General features: G+C 26.8%; 1 pseudogene; it reads right to left on the bottom strand.

Moving 5' to 3' along the window:
* Positions 1-309: 309 nt before the first annotated feature.
* LOC130975605 (deoxyuridine 5'-triphosphate nucleotidohydrolase-like) lies at positions 310-1,099 on the bottom strand (annotated as a pseudogene).
* Between the last annotated feature and the right edge of the window lie 7,774 nt (positions 1,100-8,873).

Here is an 8,873-nt window from a genome sequence, read left to right as displayed (position 1 = left end):
AGTTTCTGACTTAAGACTGTAGATGTTCCCCAACAATTTGATGAATTTTAATTCAAATATAGTGACAATAGAAAAAGAATGCAATGATCTTCAAACAATAAGAGACATGCAAACAAAGCACTCACAAAAACTATACTCTAACTATAGCAGTAGAACTAACCTCAACTTAAGGTGATTCTATTAACTTGAAATTGACTTCAAATTGTGCTGCATTTTGGAGGTATTGCATGGTTCAGGAGAGCCAGGATGAGCAGAGACACACTTAAACCTAGGAGAACACCTCAGGCACCTCCTCTAGATCTAATAACGTCAAATGTTTAAATTCTTTTCGCATAATTGTGCTGCATTTTTTGTTATTGAGAGAGTTACGAAAATAACATCGCCGGCTTTGCAAGCAGTTTCAACAACAGATGCGAGGAAGGAAGATCCAAGATCCGAAAGAAGATCTGAGATCCTCGACTGGTTGAACAGTATCACTCCAACCGGTCCTCTATAATCGGCGTCAATCACCCCCGCACCAACGTCAATCGAATGCTTCAACGCAAGACCCGATCGCGGAGCTGCAGAGAAACAAAAACCCGCAAAAATCAGCATCAAAAACAATTTTGAAACCGTAACCCGAACAAAAATGAGGAAATCGGTAATTTAATCACCAGTGCGGGCATAGGTGCCTTATGGAATCGAAATGCTGAGGTCAGTAGCCACCAGAGCCATGTCTCTAGCCGGAATCTTCATCTTCACAGCACTAACAGAAAAAACAAAATAAAACAGAATTTTAGTTTCGATTTTGGCTTCTGTAACAGAATAACTGTTTCAGTTTAACTTGAGAGGAAAAGGTACCTGGAGAGATCGTAACCGGCAGAGAGAGGAAAATCCCTAGAGGGAAGAACGGCATTGTCAGAGAGCTTCTTTACACGGAGAAGACGAAGGAGAGATAGAAGGGAGATCAAGAGCGTCGTATATGTGTTTCGTTCAATGAGCTAGGAATTGTAGTTTTTTTTACTTTATATATGTTTGAAAACGGTAGTTCAAAACCGCCATAATCATCAAAACCGCCACGATATACAAAGCCAATTACCGCAGCAACAAAAAATGCCATAATGTCTGAATATTACGACGGTTCTTTAAAACCGCCTTAATATCAATGTCATTTTAAATCTTTTTTTATGTAGTGGTACTTCACCTTATTTTGTATTTGGTAAATTAAAAAATTTTACGTGCTGTTTTTAAAAGTTAGGAGTGTTTTTAATCAAAAGCACTTAAAGAAGAGTTTTCAAAATTAGTTTGTACTTATCAAAATTAAAAAGTCTAACATAACTTTATACATTAATTAATATCCAAATTTAATTCTTATATTAATGTCTATTATAATATTTATAAATTTTAAAAATTATTTTACCAAACACACTTGTTATTGTTTATGTATGTTTATTAAAAATAATTTTTAATTAAATTAACTAATATAAATTCTACAACTTTTTTAAAAAATTATTTTTTAAAAATTAACTTTTATAACAAACTACTTTTAAAAAGTAAAAATTTTACCAAACACAGTCTTATTAATTTTTATCCAGTGGATCATGTAATACCAAATAATAACTAAACCTTCGAAAGAAAAATACTCATAACATTCTTTAACCTTATAAAACTAAAAGTAACTAAGAACGAGGGGGAAAAAAGAAAGATAGTAAATAAAATTGATATTCATAGAAACATCATCATCAATTTATATATATTAACCTTTTCATTTTCCATGATTGGAACATTATTTATTCAAAGGGAAAATGTTGTAAAGATAGGACTACAAATTGTGACATGGAGGTGGGTACTGACAAACACATAAATGATTATTGCAAGATCCACTTGCTAGGCTTCCATAGCGCTTTTTGCAAATATCGTCGCACTCGTTACCAAATACACATATACGTAAACTGGGGAGTGTCTGTGTACACTGATTTGAGGCTGCCTCTGTTACTTTCATTAGCCTTTCATTTCCTACGTTTACACATCAAACAATTACTACCTGGATATACTTCATAGTTGGATGTACAATCTAAACTAAAATAAACAAATAGAAACTTATAACGTGTGTTTGTTTTTTGAGTTTTTATTAAAAAAAATGTCAAAAATTATTCTTATTATGAAAATAAAGATAGTATTTTGTTTGAATATTGATATTTAAAATGTATTACAATATTATAAAAATTATTCAACATGATCCCCCGTGCTTTAACACGCTTCAGGCCAAGATTTTATATAGATTTTATAAATTAATCAGAATTTAAATGAAAATCAGTTATTTTTAGTATTGGGAAAATCAAAGAGAGTAGACTCTTATTAAAATAATTTTTTAAATAATTTCAACTGCATGAAAAGAATCAGATTGTAAAATTACTTTTTTGAAAATCATAAATAAACTTCTTTGGAAATTCTTTTTCGTCTAGAAAAATCACTTTTCATATTTATAAAAATTTTATAAAATATTTGATTTTAAAAGAAATAAATTTCCATTTTTTAAAAAGTAAATAAACATAAGTTACTTTTTAATTATTTTTAACATTATAAAATATTAGTGTATCGATAAACACTATCTTGCTTATTAATTTACTCTTTTATTTATTAAAAGTGTATAAAAATAATAAAAATTGAATTAGTTGAAACAATGAATGTTTTATAATATAACTGAAATATTTTGAATTTAAATTAAAAAGCAATTGTAAATAATAAAGAGTATTTTAGAAAAAAAAAATTGAACCATTATATATAGTATAAAAGTATAGATAATATGTAAAATTATATTTTTAAAATATAAAAATATAGAATAAAAGACAAACAATTTTTTTTCGTAAAACACTCACATATATAGAAGACCAGAAAAATTAAATATTTTCTATTGGATAACTTGAACATACCAATGCCAATGGAGAAAACTAGGAAAACGATCAGAACATTAGCAAAGGCCTTCATCTTACAAGGTAATTGAAAGTATGAAACCACTCGTACATGTCTATCTATATTTATAGTGAATCATATGCTTTTGATGGGATATGTCTAAAATGAGCATAATAATTATATTTATTAAATGTGTTATATTTATATAAATCATTAATTTTTATTAGATAAAAATCAAAGATTAATATAAAAAAGAATATTAATAGATTTTAATAAATATAAAATATATTAATATATAAATAAATATTTTAAATGATAATATTTTAATTTACAAGATTTAAATGGCAATAAAATCTTTTATTTTTAAATAATTAAATATAAAATATATAAATACAAAATATATAAATATTTTTTATTCATTAAGATTAATTATTTATACAATAAATTTTTAAAATATTAAAAAATTATATTAAAAGACTAGAGGAGAGAGTAATGAGGTGGCATATATATTAGAGAGTCTAAAGAATAAAAGAATATATATCAATCATATATGAATCATTATTATATACACATATATAATACATATACATAATTGATATATATTATTTATTCAGTTTTTAAAAAAAATGATATTTTGATGTATTATATATAATATTTTAAATAAATTATATTTTGACAAATATTCAATAAAAAATTATATTATATAATAATACTTTTTACAAAAATAGTTAGTTAATAAGTATTGAATATAATAACCTAATTATTTATCAAATAATATAAAATAAAATATAATAATTTTATATTTTTATATTACAGTTTAAAATATTATTTTAATATAATTTTTTAATATTATTAAAAAATTTTGCATAATAATTAATTTTAATAAATAATTTTTTTTTATATTTTTGTATTTATATATTTTATATTTTTAATTATTTAAGTTTGATTAGTTTAGATCTTACTAATATATAAGTAAATATATAATGTGATAGACATGTATTTAGAATTATATTATTTATTTCATTTTAAAATAAGTTAAAAAATAAAAAAATTAATATTTTTATGTATTAAATATTTTAAATAAATTATATTTTTAAAATATTTTGATGAAAAATTATATTATATAATAATATTTTTAACAAAATTAGTTAGTTAATAAATTTTGAATATAATAATCTAATTATTTGTGAAGTAATATAAAATAAAATTTTAATTATTTTATATTTTTATGTTACAGTTTAAAATATCATTTTAATATAATTTTTTAATATTATAAAAATTTCTTGCATAATAATTAATTTTAATAAATAAAAAATATTCATATATTTTGTATTTATATATTTTATATTTAATTATTTAAAAATAAAATATTTTATTACCATTTAAAGTTATGTGTATTAAAATATTGTCATTTAAAGTATTTATTTATGTATTAGAATATTCTATATTTATTAGAGTTCATCAATATTCTTCTTTTATATTAACTTTTGATTTTCATCTAATGAAATCTAATGGTCTATATAAACATGGCACATCCAATAAACACATAATTGTTGTACTCATTTTAGACATACTCTTTTGATGGCATACGTACTTATTTGCTATAAGAATTTAAGGAGACATAATAAAGTTATTAATTGAAAATGTCTTTTAAATAAAAGATATTAAATTTAAATTTGTAATATATTTGTTATGTATTTATTAAAATAAATTATTTAAATTTTTTTACTATTAATTTTAATTTGTGGTCTTAGACATATTAATTTGGTAAAAATTTTTAAAAAAATGTTTGTGCTTTAATTTTCAAAAGCACAAACTTTTCGTCTTACATTTTAATAAATTAAAAAGATTGTATTTATATTTGCAGCTTGTTAAAAGATAAAAGTACTTTAAAAGTATTAAAAATGGAGTTTTTCAAAAATAACCTGTATTTATAGATATTAAAAAATTAATATAATTTTATACATTAATTAATATATAAATTTAATTTTTACTAGACATTAATGTATTTTAAAATTTTAAAAATTATTTTATCAAATATATTTATTATTGTTTATATTTATTGAAAATTATTTTTAATTTAATTTATTAAATATATGTTATAATTTTTAAAAGACTTTTTTTAAAATCAACTTTTAAAAACTAATATTTATAAATTATTTTTAAAAATAAAAATTTTATCAAATTAAATATTAAAATACATTAACTAAATCTCTATTATAATGGATTAAAACTAATTACATTTGAACGAAATCAGAGTTGGATATTGCTCTAAAAGGAGTCAGAGCACGCAAGCTTTAATTTATATTTTTGACTCGTAGTCTTTGCTTAATTAATTTTGTCAAGAACCCCCATTATTAAGGTCAAACTAAATAATTATCCTTTCCAATAAAAAAAATTAGTATACGATTGATAAAAAGAAACTACAATTAATTTACATTTTCTATTCAAACTTTTAAAAAGAGCGTAGTTGTTGTTGTGATAAGTATGAATAATATGAATGACTATTAATAACGTGGATGGCTCAATATTTTTATGGTAGAATACTCATATTACCAAGAGAGCTTCCATTTAATGAAGGTTGAAAATGTGGACCATATTCATGTATGAGGTTAAGCTTCCGTTGATGATACTACTATAATCAATAAGAATTTTTTCTCTCTATATTCTCTATATACAAAATTCTTTCTCTCTTTCTTTCTTTCATACGCTCATACTGATGCGTGAGCATCTTTCTTATCTTTTCCTAGTGAATTTGCATCTGATTTGTTGAGTTTAATAAAGAATTAATTACCTTTTAGCCAATATGGATGCTACTTTGAGTCTTTTGCAATTTTGTTTATTTTAGGTAGCATTCAATTGGATTTAGTGGAGTTTCTGCAGTACAAGAATCAAAGGAGATGGCAGCGAGGAGCGACGCGTACGCGTGACTGACGCGTACGCGTGATTTGGAGCTTTCCACGGCGACGCGTGCGCGTGACTGACGCGGACACGTGATTTGAAGAATTTCACAGCGACGCGTGCGCGTGACCGACGCGCCCGCGTGACTTGCGAAGAAGACCAGCGACGCGTACGCGTGACTGACGCGTACGCGTAACATGCGCCACGTGCAGAAAACGTAGAAAATACTGGGGGTGATTTCTGGGCCCATTTTAGCACCCAAGTTAGGCGCGGATCCCGTGAAACCAAGTGGTCCCTACGTTACAAGACGCGGAGTAGTTAGTTAATTATGATTTAAATTCAAATTTGATTTTAAAATAGAAAAAGATATTATCTTAATTTTAGATATTAGATTTTAAATTAATTAGGATTAGTTATAAAAAGGAGAGACTTCTCTTCTATTGGGGGAGGTTCCATTCAGGGGGATTCCATTAGGGAATTCTATACAATTTTACATTCTATATTCCACAGTTTTCCCCTCTGAACCATTAGCAACTAATCCTCCATTATTAAGGTTAGGAGCTCTATCTATTTGTATGGATTGATTTTATTGCTTTTTCTATTTTAATTTATGTATGGAGTTATAATTTAAGAATTGTTTTCGCTCTTTATCTTATGAATTTGGGTGGAACGGAAGTATGACCCTCTTTCTATTTGAGTTCTTGTAAAACTTGGAAAAGCTCTTTACTTAAACAACAGCTTGAAAACATATTCTCCTAAATTTTAATTATTTGTATTTAACGAGATACGTGACATATAATCCCCTTATTTTTGGATAATTAGGATTCTTGTGGCATATAAACTGGAATTTGATCATCACCCTCTAATTGGAATCAATTGACCAAGGAATTGGCAGTTGATGAATTTTAGAGGAGACTAGAAAGGTCTAAGGAATTAGGGTCTAGTCATAAATAGTTTGCCATGAATTAAATCTTGCATGATTAAAATAGTTAATAAGAAAAGTCAATCCAGAAAATAGATAACTCTAAAACCTTAACTATTTTCTCCATATTTTATTTTCAACTTATTTACTTGCGTGCCTGCCTTCTGATATTTTCAAGTTTAAACCTTTTGAATATCTCAAAACCCTTTTCTGCTTGCCTAACTAAGTAAATCTTTTAACAATTGTTGCTTGATCCATCAATTCTCGTGGGATCGACCCTCACTCACCTGAGGTATTACTTGGTACGACCCGGTGCACTTACCGGTTAGTCTGTGGTTGTAAAAATACCGCACCACATACATATATAAATATATAAGTATCATATTTTATATTGAGATAGTAATTATGGTTAATATTGTTATCTAATTATATTTCTTTACTTTATGTTTGTTACCTCTTTCTTATTTATTTATTTATTTATTTATTTTACAACACGTTATCAGCACGAAGCTCTAACGAAGTTTTTAGGAAGACTTCAGGTAACAAATTTTTATTATGTTAAAACTCTTACATCCTGAGTATAATGCTTTTGATATATCTGAAAATAATTATTTATCATGGATATTGGATGCTGAAATTCATCTTGATTCAATGGATCTTGAAGATACCATTAAGGCTGAAAGTAATACATCCCAGAAGGATAAAGCCAAAGCCATATTTTTTCTTCGTCGTCATCTTGACATATGATTGAAAAATGAATATCCCACATTAAAAGATCCTGCAGATCTGTGGAAAGACCTTGAAAAAGGTATAATCATGAAAAGACGGTGATATTTTCTCAAGCCCAATATGTTAGAGAAAATTTTTTCTACCTTCTATGCCTCGAATGTGCTCCTGCAGCAGCAGTATCGAGAAAAAGGATTTAAAAAATATTATGAGCTAATTTTTTGACTTCTTGTTGCTGAACGTAACAATGAATTGCTCTTAAGAAATCACGAAGTGTGCCCAGCTAGCGCCGCCTTATTTCCTGAAGCAAATGCAGCAAATTATAACTCCAGAAGAGGTAAATGGCAAGATTTTGATAATAAGAAAAATTATGGAAGGAAAAAGAATTATGTTCACAAATGATCTCACCAGAAGTGGGATAAAGAAAGAAATAATGGGTAAAGTATATCAATTGAGGATAAATACTTTCGTTGTGGTGGAAAGGGCCATTGGTCACGTACCTGTCGTACCCCAAGGCACCTAGTTGATCTTTATCAAGCATTCTTGAAAAAAGATGACAAAGGAAAGGAAACAAATTTTGTTTCAAATGATGAAAATTCCACCACTCATTAATATGTATCTAATTTCTTTAAAAATTCTGAAGGAAATATTGGCAATTTGATCAATGATGGAATAGTTTGATATATGTATGTGTGTGTTAAGTATTTAGTGAATAATTTTACTGTGCATGCACTTCAACTCATTTTATTATTATTATTATTTGTTTTTGAAGAAAAATGGCAAGGACATATTCTGAAAATATTTGCCTTGCGGATAGTGCAAGTTCACACACTATTCTTAAAAGTACTATATATTTTACCCATCTTGTGCCAAAAGAAGAATATGTTAATACTATTATTGGCTCAGGCAATGTGATGAAAGGCTCCGAAAGAGCTATAATTTTGTTTCCTAGAGGAACAAAACTTATAATAAATAACGCACTATTGTCTACCAAGTCTCTAAGAAACTTGTTGAGTTTCAAAGATATTCGCCGACATGGATATCATATTAAGACTATGAATGAGGAAAGTTATGAGTACTTATGTATCACAACTCATGATTTAAATAAAAAGGTTATATTAGAAAAGTTGTCCTCACTTTCATCTGGGTTATATTATACCAAGATTAGTGCAATTGAATCACATGCCATTGTAAACCAGAAGTTTACCAGCCCAAATGAATTCATAACTTGGCATGATATATTGGATCATCCGGGAACAACCATGATGAAGAGAATTATTGAAAATTCTCATGGACATTCACTAAAGAACCAGAAAATTCTTAAATCTAGTGAATTTTATTGTGCTGCATGTTCTCAAGAGAAGTTAACTTTAAAACCATCACCAGTAAAGATTGGATTTGAGTCCCCTGAATTCCTAGAAAGGATTCAAGG

The sequence above is a fragment of the Arachis stenosperma genome, chromosome 4 (genome assembly GCF_014773155.1).
Source record: "Arachis stenosperma cultivar V10309 chromosome 4, arast.V10309.gnm1.PFL2, whole genome shotgun sequence".
Classification (NCBI taxonomy): Eukaryota; Viridiplantae; Streptophyta; class Magnoliopsida; order Fabales; family Fabaceae; genus Arachis; species Arachis stenosperma.
The sequence above is the reverse complement of the archived record's forward strand: the minus strand, read 5'-3'. Positions and strand labels throughout refer to the sequence as shown.